We start from the raw sequence: 17,954 nt of genomic DNA on the forward strand, positions 1-17,954 counted from the left end.
TAGGGCCAGAAAGCCTTTTCTTTTTTTCTAATTAGAGGACAATATCTTGTTAAAAAGTATATGTTCTGAGGCTTCAAAGAGGAAAAAAACCAAAGCAAATCCTCCTCTTGACCTATAAATACAGTTTGAAAAGCTACAAAAATTCATTGAAGTTTACTGTGATAACTTGATTTTGGCCTCAGTCTAGAAGATTTGGGCGCTTTGGGAATTGTAGGAATCTTGAGTCTCACTGGTAAGCTGTGAGAGGAGAAGTATGAAAGCGTGGTGCAACACTGACAGGGCGGTATGCAGCATTCCTGTGCATCGGCAGTGTCAAAGAGTGGGGTTTATCGCTGCTGTTTCGTTCTCCTCCATCAGTAAACACAATCTCTCCACTCCCTGAAGTGAAATCAAACCGCTGCAAAACAACTCGTGAGTAACCAGGGTAAAATTTCCACTGAATTAATCATATATCTGGTCCAAAATATTTAAGATATAAACAAAACAGGATAGAATAAGACCAGCCAGGCGTGTAAACATTTCCAAAGTGGTTGTTTTCCAGATAGTTTTTGAGCCACAACTGGCAAAAAACAAGGTGGTTGCACAAAGCTAGCTTTGAAAGAAATGGGTTGTCATCAGTTTACACCAGCTGAGGGTATGATCCCACATATTTTGTGACTGTCTGTTTCAAACATATCCAAATGCCCTTGGAGAATATTTTTCTATCGGAAAAAAAAGGGGCAAAAACATGTCTGTGAAAAAGTCGAGCAAAGTTTAATAGATGTTCTAATGCAAATAATACTATTTTTAAATAAAAGGAAGAAACTTTAAATCTACATCCAGTGTCCTTATCTGGATTTCCAGTATGTGTATGAGAACAATAATTTTTATGACAGTTTTCATTTTCCTCCTTGAAAGAGTAGTAAAAATAAGAAGGACAAGTACTAATAAATCAGATGAAAACCAGAGCTGTTGAAGAAGCTAAAGTCACAGTGATTCGGAAGAGATTAAAACTCCAGACATTTCAGATGTAGTTCAAAATCATTATGATACACAGTACAAAATGTGGGGAGGCAGCAGTTCACACAGCGAAAGGTAAAGTGGATGACAAGATACAGTAGAGTAGGTCAACAGTGAAATATCCTAAATCCAAACTTGGGGTGCATGAACAAGTTATGAAATGGTGAAAACAATCTCTTTACATCCAAAATCCAGTATGCAGACTCTCTTTGGGAAGTTTGAACTGTATTGTTGCACAGTACCGTTTTCTGCTGTTGTGTGAAATGAACTCAGGCTGAAGTCCCAAAGTCATTTATGCTTCACACACAGTCACCTGAGTTCTATTAAAATAATAAGCTTCAGATCAGAGGGTAGGAATGTCATTTATTGCTCTCCTACAGTACCTGGAGGAAGAAAGTGCATTTAATATGTTAGACTTACAGGTTCTTCCTCAAGGCACATATTAAGTACGGTAGAATGCAAACTGTATTCATATTTATGGAGGTATTTGTGAGAATGGTTAGAATCCATAGTTCCTACAAAGTCTTTGCCTGACTCAGTTCCTGCAAAGGCTTTGCCTGATAAAAGGGCTTAGAGTCTTTTCTATGAGAGTCAATAATGATCTGAACTCTGGGTGAAGGCAACATATTGAAGCTTATAGAGCTATATTTCACGGAAGTGACTCTAAAGTATTTGAAGCGAGAAGGTTAGAATGCATCTTTTCCTGGCTGTATTTTTCTTACTAGGGCATAAGCCATTTTTTTTTGTTTTATTACATGCACTCTGCCTGTGGTCCTGCAGGCCAGATAGGGATTGATTCTTGTGAAGCACGATTTGTGGTCAAAGCAAAGAATCAGCAAGAGCATCTTTTGGATTAAGCATATTTTGAAAGAGTTTAAACAGTATCAAACGACAGTTTCTCATTTATTGCTGAAGCCTTGGAATTTCAGATGAGATGATAAGGCTGAACTGAAAACGTATCTCAAAAGTCATTCTCTGTCCCAGGTAGCCTGGGGTTTTCAAAGTGGTGCATCATATAATCTGTGAAAATTTCCAAACCAAGCCATTTTTCACAGTGTTTCTCTAGCCTAGTGGTATGTTCTTGCTGATGGAAGATACAAGTGCTCCTTGTATGACCTCTGTGACCTGCTGGTATGGGTGCTGGATACCAAAACCAAGTCCTTGCTTGGCCTTGGTTGAGAGCCAGGACCTACAAGGCAGTCTTCTGCATGTCTGGCACACATCCTTAGCTACCAGACTATTTGTTATTTCTGGATGTGTCCCTGATTTTCATTTTGTAGCTGTCCTGCTTTCTATTAACTAACTCTTTGCTAGGCAGGGAGGGAAGCAAGAAGAGTTGGACACTCCAACCCTTGGTTTTGTCACTCCCTTGGTACATTAGTTAGAGAAACTCCTAAACACTGGTTTACGAAGTTCCAGATAGCAAAGCTGTAAAGCTCCAGCTGCCAAGATCAGGAATTTGTCTTCTCTCTGTTAACTTCAAAACACCCTGTTGCAGGCACAGGACTGAACAGCTTTGTGTAGTTTAGCCCCCAGCTGTTTCCTCTTGGCGAGGTGATGGTATTGCTTGCTTCCTGCTGGAGGTTGTCCATATTATATAAATATATATCTTGGGAAGCAAGTCCTTAAATGCCACTAGCAGAAGTTAGTCCAGATTGATTGTCCACTTCCTTGTGGCTACAGGAGTGGGTGGTGACTGATTTTTAGGCCGATCTTGGAGCCTGGACTGGGTCCTGTCTCCAAGGCAATTATCTGGAGATGTTTTGCCAGCTTTGTACTTCAAAAGGTAGCACTTTGAAGTTTCATTAATTCTCATTTCATAATATCATACCTCGTTAGTGCATGCCTAATTAGTTCCTGCTCTGTAAGCTGATGCTTTAAACATTTAAAAATTCATGCTTTTTTTTTTTGTACAACAACTAGCAAGTCAGTTTAATTTGATATTGTGCGTTTTATCAGTTCCCATGGTGTAACAGTCGGTGTAACCTGAAATTTTATTACAAATCCGTGAACTTTTAAAATGTTCCTTCTAGTTGGTTCTCTGTTCATTTCCTTTGGGCAAAATAATGTGTGGTAAATAACAAGCATTTGAGTAAACGTAATGTGCTTGGGGGAGCTGATGCAGTTTTCTATGATGGTATTAAAGATACCTCTGCCAAGTCATATTCAGTTCCACAGGACTAGTCAGCTGTCTCTGGAGGTAGGGATTGAAGCACAGGAGTGGCTGCCTCTTGGGTGGGACTCCTTTTCACCACGAAGCACAGACTGTGCCAGTTGGAGTCCCTCAATAGGCCTGCTCAGCCAGGAGGGCTACCTCGGAATAGGATATTGTGTGCAACCCTTGTCCTCAGCTCGAGCAGAGCAGAAGGCACCAATCACCAATCACTCTCCTTGTATTTATTTTCACAAAAGACACAGTCTAGCTTGCTCATATAAGTACTGATAAAAAGGTTGAGGCTAGCAAGTTATGCTTTAAGTGACCAGTACAGAGTACTTATATATAGGATGATTCTTTTTTTTTTCTAGAGTAGCCAAAGGCTGTCCTTAACTTTATGAAAGACCTCAACAGCAGGTGGGAGCAGACAGCAGGTGAAGATTCCTATCTCCCTGCAGAGGCCAAGAGCTGTCAGCAGAGCTTTCTCAACATTAGCCCTAAACGAATATTCTATGCAAATAGTACTGTTGCTTCCACCAAAGCTTAAGTCATGTATCTGGCACACTACCTGCAGATGACAATGACTTGTTTATTTTATTAGATCATGTGCTACTCTTCCAAACTCAAATAAATTATTCATTTCTAAAGAATGTCAACAGTTAATGAGTGTTGAACAGTTCACAAATGCTCGGTGCTCTCTGGAGGGTTGGATCTGTTATTACTGCAAACTGGTACATTTATTCATGTATATAACATATACAATGAGGGCTATTTCTGCATCTTTCACTTTAGTAATGCTTTTCCTTTGAGCTGGCAAGGGTAAAGTATATACCAATTAGCATGGCCAATGATAAACTTAGTCATATGCACTGCAAAATTGTTTACTATATTTTTTAAGGAAGAGAAGTAATTACAGTCCAGACTTGGTCTGGATGGTAAGATTGCTTCAAGATTGCTTTGTTCACTTCTAAAATTTGGATAATGGATGAATTAGAATAAATCAGACAAGAACACTCAAAAAAGATTTTAGGTACTGTTTAGTTTTGTATTTTCTCTTAGTTTCTTATACACTAATTGGACTGTGAGTGTTATTTCACCAGATTGCTTCTAATTATGTTTGTTTGGATAGCAAATTATCATTCTGCAGAAATATTTGCTTTTATGTTCTGAAACATGGCTCATTTGAACTGTAAAAACTATGCATGGGGTTTTTTTCTCAATAATGAGGTGAATTTGCCATGCCTTCAAAGTGGTTAAAATTACCTAATAAGGAGATGAGAACAAAGATAATATTTCTGAAGTTATGAAGCAGTTGTCTGAACAGAGAAAGCTATCCCAAGTTTTTCAGCAGCTCTTCTAGAAAAGCTACACAAAAGGTGAGGTTCTACTCTCTTAAAGGCAGAGTAGTTACATATTTCTGCATTTTTGTATTTGTTTCCATCCAATTTCCAAATGTCCAGAGACAAGTATCTCTGCATCATTGTTGTTACTCGGGGAAGGGGAAAACCTAAGTCAAAGCAGAAGACTTGAAATTTGCCAGCAGCTCTCTGTGAATCTAGCAGAACCTGAAGTGACCAGCAAGGTTTATATTCCTCATATATATATTTCATATTCTATGACAGAACCAACCAGTATCAAACTGTACACACCCATCTGAGTAATCTGTTCTTTCAAAGAACTCAAGTGCCAGCTGAGTGTGAACCAGGAACTTCTCAGGACAAGTTTTGTCCTTTTCTTTCCGAAGATGTTGGGTCTGCACAGAAGCAATGGATTTATGTTGCCTGACTCCGAAACTGCAACAGTCAAGAGACACCACACTGACAATCTCACACAGAGATGTGATTTGTCATTGATTTTACATCACCATTACCAAAGCCACAGATGATGGAATAATAAAATTATCCACACATTTCTATATTTTGTCCCTCTGCCAAGTTGCAGGCAAGGTCTGGCTCTGTGTAGTTCAACTTGACTGCACGTACAGTCCTCATGGTGGCCAGGCGTGGCAAGGCATGTTTGCTTACATTCACTGGTCTGTGGATGAGCGTGTTTTTTTACCACCACATTAGCAAATGTAAATTAATCACTTTCCAGAAGTCAGCTTTTACTCAAGGCAAAAAAGGAGAGCTCTGTCTACTTGAAACACACTCTTATTAATCACTAATATCATGTATCTAAGCATGGAAAGTGTTTGTAAACTGAGCAAAATTCTATAATGTCCATCATGAAGACAGAAAATACTAAGTGACACTGTGGTTACTTCGTATGTGCCTTTTGTGAGCTCAGTCATTGTTCTTTACGTGTTCTACCATGTACAAAATGCTTGTATGAAGCCCCTGGGAAACCGGAAAAAGAACAAAAAAAGCCCAAAAAAGTAATGCTAAAAAATATATTTAACTACCAAAGAAATTTACTGTCAGCTTATGTTCTTGAATATTCAGGAACTATCTGCGTTAAATACCATTTTGGGTGTATTTTCCTCCCTTATTTTGAATAGTTTTTCCAGCATATATATAAAGCAAAGCAAATTCTTAAAGTATACCTTTTTTCCTTAACCAAAATCTCTCCTACATGAGGCACTGTTGTCACCAAAGGGTCACCAAACAGAGGGTTTTGGTAGGAAAACTGAGAAATGTTCCAAAGCTGAGAAAATTCACTAATGTCAGTGTGGTCAGACTGAAGTTTTGATAACTTTTTATCTGCTGTCTATTCAAGGCTGGATTGTTTAAGTTTTCCCTTAAGCATCTTTCCCTGAAAAGCACTTCTAAGACAAGTACAGGTGAATTGGATAGTCTTGTAGCCTCAAGGTTATATTCACTTAGTAGTTTCAGTGAGGGTTTTGTATACTGTATGTAACATTGAACAAGAAATATTCTGATTGGTATTTTCTCTAGTATTGCTACAAGAGTTGTGTGGCAATGAAGAACATTCACACTAGTACTTTTGGAAGACTCTGGTCTTACTCCTGTCTCTTATTCAAGACGTTCTTGTTATAGAAATGGGTTCATCATAGACTAAGGAAGATGTGTAGCTGAAACACAAATCCAGTTCTTCCCTGTGCCCATGGCACAGCCATGTTTTAGCCACCGCAACTCAGTCTTTAAGGAGAAATGTTTTCCAGTGGCAGGAGCAGATGGTGTGGGAGCTCTCAGTGCCACTTTGGGAGAGTTGCACTGGTTAATGCAGAAGGTGCTAAGAGCAGCTCTCTGTAGGAGAGAAACCAAAGTGCCAAAGTCTGGCTGAGGACTTGCTTACCCAGCCAGGTCAGCAGTGTGGGGAGATCTGGCAACAGCACAGCACAGCAGCAACCAATATGCCCAACATCTGCTGTGTTTCTGTGAATTCATGACAAACCAAAGTACTGCAAAAATGAAAAACAAAAAGATGACACAGATATCTGATGTGCTGGGTGATGCTTCCACCACAGAGGCTGACAGCTACCTCAGACAGTCTTAAAGTAAGACAATTAGGCAAAGAGGGAAGGTCATCTTTCCAGAGAAACTATATTTAGTAAAAAAGAAGAAAAAAGATATGTTAAATTATTAGCTGCAGTCCTCTGCAGGATGTTTTCTGAAGCTCCAGGCACTATATTGGTGATCCAAGTTTTGTCTTGGTCTCTACTCTTGTAGGGTAGAGAAATAAATCAGTGAATCAATGTATAAGTTACTTCAGTCTTTGTTGCACTTCAGCAGGTGTACATCAAATTCTTATGAATTCCATCCTACGTACAGGGGCAATGGAGAAATATTAGGGATGACTCATCACTTCTTTAACAAGAAAGTCTATCAAAGGTGACCAGTGGTCTGCAGAGTTCTGTACTGAAAAGATTAAGTGGTGTCCACTTCACTGTTGCCTCTTTACAAGCCATAGAGGGAAATCTGGACATCAGTTTACTGATGGACAAAAGGTCAAACCGAAGATAGCCTTGTATGTCCTTGTGCCAGCTGCAAAACGTATGTTAGTGAAAATTCTGTCTCAGAGCCCAAACTCAAGTGTGCAGCTGCTTTTTTGTGAGCAATGAAAATGTTACAGGAGCCCTGGTTTAATTGAGCTCTGTCTTCCACCTACCGCTCGAACACTGCATTACTGACAGCAATAACAAATTTTGAATGCTATTAGTGTTGAAGAGGGAGGAAGATCTAAATATTAAGTGGCTGCCTGAGACACTACTGTAGTTAAGAATTAATTTGGAAAGAACAGATGCCCTGAAAAGAAAAATGTATCTCTCTCAATTGAGGTGTTAAGAGGATTAAGGATTAAATAAGCACAAGATCAGAGGCTAGACTAGGGCCAAAATAAACAAATCTATTTAGTCAGGTATAATAAGAAGAGATCAGAAGAAATGAGAGGAATTAGAAGACAGTAATGATGAAGGTGACTCACAGAGAATATTCAAGATACAGAGGTCACAGACAAGAGTTTCTAAACCACAAACCAGAATTGTTAAATCAAAAACAGATGACATGCAAAAAACCAGGCCATGATAGCCAGATGGTGAAATTCTGTTAAGAACTGTCTGAGGATAAAAAAACCCTGTTAAATAATATTATTTCGACAGGTGATAGAGAACCATGACATGAAGAGCTGAGACAAAGTTTGCAGTCAAAAAGTCAAGAATAGAAAAGGTCTAGGTGCTAGTCAAGGTGCTAATGCATTTTTCCCATTTTGAGTGTCAGTACTGGGGGTGACTTATTCCAAGTGGAAACATGGAAGTCTTTGTATTAATACCCTTTCCATTACCAAGTGGAAATAATGGGAAGACTTGTATAACGTCATACAACTTTCTTTTGTTCTCTGGAATCAAAATCAACTTCAGCAGCTTTTAGAGAAGGTTTTCAGACAGGTCAGTGCTCCCCAAAATGTGGGGCTTTTCCCCCCTCAGAATAATGAGTAGCTTTATACAGTCTGTGTGAACTGGCCTCAGAGGTACTTTCTAACATTTCACACAAATTTATGATATTTGCCAATCTCTTCACAAACAGTGGGTTTTCCACTTTCAAAAAAGAGGACTATAAGATAAAAAGCTATATTTACTATCTTCCATCATCATAAAAATGGAATTACCCATCCTATGCAACCCAAAGCAGCATGTGTCAAAAAGGAAGTTCTGCTCCTGTCACTCCTTACGTTGTTTACCACAGTCATTCAGACTGTGCCAGACATCCATATTTCAGCAACCTTTGTTTTCCCATGCTTGTTGCTCCCTTCCTCATTAGGGCTGGAACAGTTACTAATAGAGCCAGCATAGCAGGCTCTCTTTAGGGACTTGGGCACTCTAAACTGTAGGTCCCAAAAAATTCCCCTGCAGTTAGTACATCAGTTTGATTGGGTTCCTACATATTTTCTAACTGTAAATATCTCTAGACACCTAAATAGCCCTAAAACCCTAAATATCTGCTTTTGAACATGGCAAGACCTGATCTAATAGAAAAGGGAATTACACACAATGGAGAAAAGCAGCGCTGAGGAAACCCCTGGGAAAGGAGGTAAGGAGAAGTCCTTCTACCATTTGCCCAGAATTGAAGATTAAATCAGCTAAACTGAGTTTAAGTTCCTATAAATTGTAGAGGATACAGTCTGCATTGCCCATGTTGCAGATGAGCACTATGCTGGAGGTGGTGTAGGTTTTTGACATTCCCTCCTTGCTTAAGATGTGAGGCAGTGACAGCTGGTCCATGATGATGGTCCATCAGTCACAACCAGCGAGTCCTGCTGCAATGGGAGGAATAGGCTGGGGGAGATCTCCAAGAGATGGGTGGTCCAGGCACCACAGAGCAGGAATCCCTGCAGACATCCTAAGATAAGTATCTGACTTATGAGTCAGAACCCAAAGATACCAGGATTAACAAACTTGAAAGCAAAAGACTTAGCCAGACAAAGCTTGTATATAATCCAATGTATACATAAATGCCTCTTACACTGCCCAGCCAGTGAGCCAAAGTGCTTGGAAGGGGCTTCTTAGTGGGAAACCACTATTTGTGGTGGTTCTGAGAGATGAGTTAGAAGGCATGGTGTCTAGTTTCTTGCTTGTGAAACTTCACTAGCCATTTTGAACACGTGTTTTTACCTCAAGTAAAACCAAATTTCAGTGAAACATGAAAAGCCTTGTTCCTTCCACTGTACAGTCATGGCACAGGTGAGGGAGGCAGTGGAGCTGATGTGAAGTATCTGTGCAATCATGTGTAATTATAAAATACACATGCAGTCAGTGTGCAATCACAGGCCTAACGATGGTGTCCACTGATAGCAGTTAGTGCAAGACCATAACTTCACACAAGCAATATCCTGCATTTAGTAGCATCTTTTCAGGTAGAACTTTTTTCTTCTTCGTTTGTAACACTCAGATATACCCATGAGTTCAATTTCCCATGAGTTCAATTTCTTGTTAATAATGCAGCATGTTAGATGATTTGGATAATTCTAATAAACAGTTAAGAAAAACCTCCCACAGATTTCCTTTGTGAGATATGGATTATTTTCTTCTTCCTCAGATGGGGAAAGAAAAGCCCATCCCCTTATCAAAGTGAGAAATGAAACAGCAATGAAGGATATACTGGATAGTGGGCTTTTTTTTTTCCTCAGACAATTATTTGTATTCAACTTCTTTGCTGAGTTAAAGGTTTATTTATTTTTTCAACTACCAGCAAGCACTACTTTGCTAATTACAGCCATTTCACGGTTACTTGTACCACTTCATCTCCCATGGAGACGTGTCTGTGGGATCATGAAAATTTTCTAATGATAAGTGAGAATTTGCTGTTCTATTCAGAGCCTACACTGCTGCCCTTTGCTAAGGAATACCACCACAAGTACTGAACATACACCATTTTGTTATCTACAGCAAGAGTATGTTTGTAAGAAGATATTGCATATTATGATAATCCTGGGAATCAGGATTTTTCTGGTGCTACATTATATGCTAATTAATTATTTCTAACACTTGGCGCAAAACAGCAAGAAAATCTTAAAATCAGCATATCTGATTTGTAGCCACCTGAAGGTGTAACTAATATTAGCACAATATTATGGTTCAAGCAAGGTGGGGAAAAAATAAGTTCATAGCTGAACCACATTAGGGGAAAAAAATTCAAATTTAATATACCACCCACAAGGAAGCCAGAAGCCATGTTTGCTATTGTTAAGAAAACCCCAAACAACACCCTCCAGCCTTTTTGGTGCTGTGGATCAGATCCAAGGGATAACATCATATTGTCACACTCTGAGTGAGTGAAATCATGTTAGCAAGCACTTTTATCTGTGTTGGTGACACCTAACAGATATTTCCCAGGGCACTGACAGGTCACAGTCTCATTAGAGTAGCTGCTTTCCTGTAAAACTGTGATTCTTAACCATCTGTAGAGAAATTAGTTTTGCTAATCCCTCTGCTGGTGTTGGGTCACACGTGTCATCGTACCTGATCGGCCATTCAGAAGCTGGGTCCTGTGATGGCAGATGTAACTCATTAATTGTGGTGTAGGAGCAAAGCATTGCAAACCACAGAGAGGGCACCAAGGGGCTGGAAGCAGGGCATTTTGTCATGAGAAGCCAAATGGGTAAAAATAACACTAGGAGGAGAAGAGCTTCCAAATAAAAGGGAAGAGAAAGGAAATTAAAAAAAGAATCAGTGAAGAAAATGCTGATCCTGTGATAGAATCTGTGCTGTTGTTCTCTACTTTCTGTCCTTCGGAAGGGTAACTGCAGTATTGAGATGAGGTTGTGACTGCATGGTGCATCCTGACACTTAACTGTGGTCCCAGGACATTTATAGAGAAGCTGCATAAACCCCCAAACAATCTTGCAGTAGTGCTTATTGGCAGAGAAGAGGATCAATGATGGTATTTCTGTCAAGAAAAAGGTATAGAGCCTTAGCAATGCATTTTACAGCTGTGCTGAGGATGGCAACTGTCATCCTACTGCAGACACAGACTGAGCAGGAATGGAGAGGAGAAGGGAAGCCTGAAAAGTTGCTGTCTGGTAGGTAAATGCTTGTAGGCATTTAGGTAAGAAGCTATATTCTAACTTTCCTTCACTATACTTTGGTGTGCTCTCATTTCAGGGGTAAGAGCCCTTGTCTCTGCTAAAATGTAAACTCTTGGGCATAACTTTTAAAATGGGTCTCTTTTTGAACTTAATGGAGCTACTTCCATGCTTCAGACGAAGCTGGCAGGATTGGAGGCCTGATGGTGTGACAAATAGCAAAGGACCCCTGAAGGGCTGGGGAGGCCAGATTCCAGCTCTCATCAGATGGCACCTCATTGATGCACAGACACAGAACAGGGTTTGCTCTAATTTTGTAATTTCTCCAGCACAGCTCATGTCTCCTGCTGTCCCCAAAAATAAAACTAAAAAAAAAAAAAAACCAACGAGGAGAAAACAATAGCAAATCATGTCTCGTACTGTGTTCGGGAAGTGCCAAGCAGCTTGTGGAGGCTGCTGCAAAAAACTAACAAATGATAGTGATGTGAAGTTAATGAGGATCAGGACACTTGGCGGTGGAGGTTTCTGGGCTGCAGAAGGGAGGGGGGCTCTCAGGAGGTCCCGATAAGCATTAGCAGTTTTGGATGCTCAGCCAAAACTTTTGCGGTTTGCCTGTTAGTACTGAATCTCTTTTTTGTTCAGCCGTTACTTTATACTGTGCGGTCTGGCTTGCAGTTGTACAACAGCATTTAAAATATACAACATGCTGTGAGACAGAATGCAGCTACCTTGTCAAAGATGCCAGCGTTAAATTACAAAGAGTCTAGTATACTCCATACATAGGATATAGCCATTTTGCCTGGAAAAGTACAGATAGCCAACCTCTGGGTATTGTTCAGTTTGGGATGCAGCAGCTGCCCTGAGTACGGTAAGGGAGGGGGAGGAAAGGAAAGGGAGGTGGATGGTCCCAGTTGGGTTCATGAGCAGTCTGGCCTCGGAGAAAGAAAGAGAGAAGTAGTTGGTGACTTTTCTTCGAATGAGTAAAATGGAAAGGGAAGTAGTTGTATAATATCTCCACGGTGCTCATCACGGGAAAGTGTGATGACAGGTTGTTTGCAGGGTGAATGTAGCAGAGACAGTGATTATGGTTTCTGAAGTGAAACAGTAAAGAAACTGCATTTACATGTGGGGTTTGACTTTCTGTCATTTTTTAAAATTTGATGAAATTGATTTCTTCTTGAATGTTATTGGCTTTAAGAGAAAAAATATAGAGTAGGGCATTTGAACAACAACATTGATGGGACAGATTATAATCTTTGGTGCTCTTCTTAGTGGTTCATTCTGTATTAGTGAAATAAGTTTCATATTCTTAAAGGAGGTGGAACTAATGCTGCAGCTACCCCAGAAGCTGCATGAGAATTACAGAGGAGAGATTAAAACGATCTCATAAGAGGAAAAAAAAAGACACTAGATTAACTTTGAACCTGGGAGTTTCCCACACTGCAAATCAAGTGCATTGTCAGACAAAGCACAGGTGTACACCACATGTACAGGTTAAAATCTAGTCCCAAGTGCTGTGATGACAGTTCTGTGTTCATAATGTATATATCCCAAAGTGTACTTGTGTATCTGTTGTAAATTCAAGTAGGACAGATAAAGGGGAATTTCCCTCTAAATTATAATATTGTAAATACAGGTTTGCTCTATTGGTATCAAAGAAAGTATTAATATGTGAATTTACCCTTGTTTCCTTGTAATAATAGTTTTGTAGACACCAATATGTAAATACTCATGTATCTGTCCCACTTTAAGACATAGAGAAGGATTATCTTGAGGCTTTGCTGTGGTCTGATAAGAGCAGAGGGAATTCTCTGCAGGAGCAGGTCTGATCTGTGCTGTGCTAAGGATATAAAAGGGCCAAAAACCCCTTGGCGGTTTCACAGCTTCCTAATTGACACAATGCGGCATAAATAGAAGAGTTAAAATATATCAGGAGTTTGAAGAACTTTATGTTTGAACAACATAAAGACATTTATGTGACATTGCTAAAATAAAAATGTGTTTGCATCAGAAACTTGCAGAAACTAATTTTTTCCCACCTGATACCACAGTAGGCGTTTCAGCAAATTTTTGTGTGTAGCACGGAAGTTGGGAGTAGCACGTGCTTTTGGTAATCTTTAAAAATCAGTTTTTTGGTTGCAGTTTTGCGGGAAAAAAACCCAGTTTGGTCTCTGTGGCCCAGCTTTAGCAGGGCCCACATAAAGCTTGGCACATAATCAAATTTTAGGGGCTGAAGCCTTTGGGGATGTGGGGTGTAGGGGATTGAGCCCTTCAAAAAAACCCACTGGTGCCTGTGTTTGTAAGACCCACCACCTTGGATACTGAAAAGAAAGGGGAAAATTTAAAGAAGGAGAAGAGATGTTATGCAAACTCTATAAATGAATCACTTGGTTGTTTTTATTCATAGTGTGCACCTAGAAGCTCTGAGTCAGCTTCAGGCCAGCACTAGGCACTATATTCCACACATAAGAAATAAGGTGATTGCTGTCATCAGGCTCATACTGGCCGAGAAAGGTTTGCCAAATTGTTCTGCCATAGGAATGCTCTTGTTGGCCAGACTGGAATTTCATAAAGAACCAAACGCAGGTTTTGCATCAGCTCCAGTTAGTTCAGGCAACAATAATACCAAAACAGGAAATAAAAAATGAAAAAGAAAGATAGTGACTCTTATGCTTTAGGCATCTTTGGAATTAATTAAAATACATAAAAGTGTTAGCAATGAGCTGTGTCAACTTTGCTAAAAGCCTGATCAATATTTACATAATTCATGCATCCTGCTGAGTGAGAAGCTGGCAGTCAGAATAGCATCACTTCTGCATAATACTACTGCAACAGGAAAAGGAAAATATTTTCTACATCCTGAATCAGTTATTTAAGGCCTCTCTACCTCCTTGGGAGTATGACAGAATCGATCAGCCAAGCTGAACAGCATTGGCATTGCAAACATTTATTCATACCATCTGGTACAGAGTCAACTCCAAGTAACAAAGGATTTTATTTTCCCACAAAGGCTGAAGGTTACATAAATGTTACCCACATTCTTGTGGCATCCCAACATGTTATTCTCACGTGCTGTAGAGAGATTGACAATTCCCAGACCAGAACTAGACAGGCAGCCACGAAGATTCCTGCAGCACAATTGCTTACTAATACCACTAAATGTACATTTTAGACCCCTTGAAGAGCCTATTGCACAGATAATATACATGGTCTAACATGACAGAGAACATCTCCAGTGGTTAAATCCAAGGGTAGTAGGGTTGGATTTTTTTTTACTTATCTGCGATGACCACTAACTTGAACTCACTTATGGCTCTATTTCATTCAGCTGCTCATAAATTAGCCTGGCATCCTGAACTCATGAAATAAATACATATTTGATGCTTCACCAGTGTATAGGCAGTCACATTGCTGCTTTTTTTGCCAAATATTCAGATGCCCACATGAAACTTGTTATTCTTCGTCATAACTATAAATATCCTCTGAATGAATTTTAATACTTAAATGTTTTGTAAGAGGTTGTGAAAAAAGAAAGGTTTAAGAAGTACAGACAGTCCTTCAGAAAGTTTAATGATGTGGGGTAACTTGTAAAAAAAAAAATGTATTTTTCATGCTTCCATTTCAGAATCTGGTGCACCTTATTTACAGCCTTACAATTAAGCATTTATATGAAACAGCTTCAGGTTTTTAGAGCACAAAGATAAACTGAGATCTGAAAAGTAGCACGTTTGCTCACCTGCTCCTGGTCTCTCCTATGTATGAGGTACTCGGAATTTGATGTGTTTGACATGAAAAATGGAAGATTTGTTTCTCCATTGGGCAATTCATACTTCTGTTTTCATGTTGTTCTATTCAGCCTGTATTTTCTGTGTAAAACTTAGCGTATGCTTGTTGCTTCCTGAGATATGTGAGACATTCTAAGTCTCTCTAAATGTAGTACTTCAAATAGAATGTTATATTGGCTGCTCTGCTTTGACGGGAGAAGGATTTTAACTGTGAGGCCCATAGGAACACTATGATATGGGGCACTGTATTCCCTCATTCTAAACATGAATCAGGAATGTAACATATACCATTGATGGTTTTTTTTCCCACAAATTAAAAAAATATCTTCAATTCCTTATGAAGCTACTGATATCACCTGATGGTAGTAACAGAGAAAATGGGAAAATCAGGATGAGCTAGTGAAAACTTTCCAATAATCCTTTAAAACTCTTCCTTTTAAAGCTGAGCCGTGGCCACATGAGAGCCTTCTATTCAAAACTGCTTTTAAGCCTCTATGGAAATTTCCATTCTGAAACATCAGGCCGAGCTCGATTCTTGCTGGAAGCTACTGATATCACCTGATGGTAGTAACAGAGAAAATGGGAAAATCAGGATGAGCTAGTGAAAACTTTCCAATAATCCTTTAAAACTCTTCCTTTTAAAGCTGAGCCGTGGCCACATGAGAGCCTTCTATTCAAAACTGCTTTTAAGCCTCTATGGAAATTTCCATTCTGAAACATCAGGCCGAGCTCGATTCTTGCTGGATTCAGATGAAGCAAGATCTGTCTCTTTTGGAAAAAACTATTAATGTCTAAATTATGTGGCAGTGTTAAGTGTTATCTCGTAGAAAACAACTTAGGAAGTCCCAAAGTCAGATACTGTCAGAAGCTGCAAGGGTTTGTGGAGGGAGAAATCACTGTATACCTCCCCTGTTTGTTTATTTCTTTTCCTTAGCCAGGCAAAACATTATGTTACGTGTGTGTCTCACCCACAAGCAGAAGCATATTTAAGAGTTTGGACTTCATAATTGACCACAGCTTTCTAGGTAAAGCCTGGATGGCACGGGACACTCTGTTCCTAGTAAGGGCAAAGGAGACTTTAACTTTTCTATCGTAACAACTTTATCTCAATATAAAACCTCTGACTCTCTCTTGAACACTGTACTATTTAGTCAGTTAAATAACACAGATGGCAAAAGAAGACCTAACTTGTCCTTATCTGACTGATTCCCAGTCACCTCGGAAAAGAAGCTGTCAAACAGAAAGCCAAATCCAGTGACACCTACACAACAGAAGAAAGCAATGGGAATGTTCACTGGGAGATCAAATAAGGACTCGAATGTTTGATTTCTGTTGCAAGAATAGTGCACAATTTCCAGATGTTTATGACTTTGAAGAAAAGCTGGTTGAGAGATAAGGATCTCAAAAGGGCTCACATTGAGTGCTGAGTGCTGTGCATATGAGACGTGCGATACTTCAACTTCTGATCCACATAATGAAGGAGACATTCGTTTAAGGCACCAGACAAGACTGTCTGATGGCCATGTAATTCAGAAGTGTCCTAATGGCATAGTTTCAGACTTCTGCAAAGCTAAATAAGAAAAAAGGCCTGTAAAGCCGCAGCCCTTTGCACAACTATTATGAGACATCTTGGTCAAAACATTAACATTCTTGACCATATTCCCATCTTACCCTTCAGGACACTGCCAAGGTCCTACCAACACACATTTCATGAAAAAGTATATTTGGTTCATAATCATGTACTGAACAAGCTGAAAAAACACCGTTCTGGTAATTTAAATTATTTTCTTAAGACGCTGTAAATAGACAGCTTAAGGTGTTCTGGTATAAGGGAAGACAACATTGGAGAGTCATTATTACTTTCAATGTTTATATTTCCATAAAAAGAGAAAGGTGAAGCGTTTTCAGGGTTGGGATAAGAATGGTAAAGAAAAGAAGTGTTTCAAAACCAAATCAACCTTTCTGTGTAAACAGAAGTCATTTTACCTGAACAGACAAAACCAGGAAATTAATAATTTATCCTTTAGACTATTATGACCGTTTCTTTTAATTCTTATTTGCCATATAGACAAAAAGTAGGAATGTTTTATTTCCCTGGTACCTGAGCTCCAAACCAGAGGTGTCTCCCTTCCTAGGTGGAGGGTTCAGAGACAACACTGCAGAACTAAACTGGAGGACCTGATGTTTCAGAATATTTGACTTTTATGTCTGGAGTTTGATAACATCAGTTAATTATGAAGGAATCTTTTATCGTTTCTCAATCTGGTTGACCTCAAATCATGCAGTTGGGCAAGAAAAGAGCAGTTCTCATGGTCTGAAATTAGAAAGAAAATTAGTAATGAGACAGAGATTACTATCGGAGAGAAACATTTGCAGTTAAACTAAACTACTTCATAAACTTGTGTTTAAGTACCATGAAATGTAGTGTATTGATTATTAATCAGGCCCTTGAAATAGGCCCAAAAATAGACTTTAAAGAATATATCCTTTCTTCTCCTAGCAATGTTAAGTCTATTATTAAAGTGAGAGCAGCCTCACTGAAATACATGGAGGCCCATAACCTACCTAGTTCACTAGGATTGCAAGGACCAGGGACTAAGAAGATAGTATAAGACAGGTTGAAGCTCGTTGAATTTTTAATGTGATTTTAACACTTTCATTGACCAGACTATACAGATAATATTTTAAAATATTTTGCTTCTTCTCTGCCTGTAAATCTACAGTTTAAAACAGGCATGTCCTTATTCAAAGCTTCTGTAAGGAAGAGACTCTTGTGTTAAACATTTATGTCTCACTGTTAGCTTTAAAAATTACTCATCTTTAATAAAGTTACCACAAACTACATGATTTATTTTTGCACAGCAGGAGTCTATATTTTTTCCCTCTCCAGAAAATATACAAAAGCAGGTGGCTAAATTTCCTGAGAACAATCTATTTTAAACGTTTGTTTGTCTTAAGGTATACTTAGAAATTTTAAATGCTCGTAAGAAAAACTTTTTATTAAGTCAGGTTTCAGTAGTACTTTTTATTTTCACCTG

The sequence above is a fragment of the Manacus vitellinus genome, unplaced genomic scaffold (genome assembly GCF_001715985.3).
Source record: "Manacus vitellinus isolate BGI_N305 unplaced genomic scaffold, ASM171598v3 scaffold_14_pilon, whole genome shotgun sequence".
Taxonomy (NCBI): domain Eukaryota; kingdom Metazoa; phylum Chordata; class Aves; order Passeriformes; family Pipridae; genus Manacus; species Manacus vitellinus.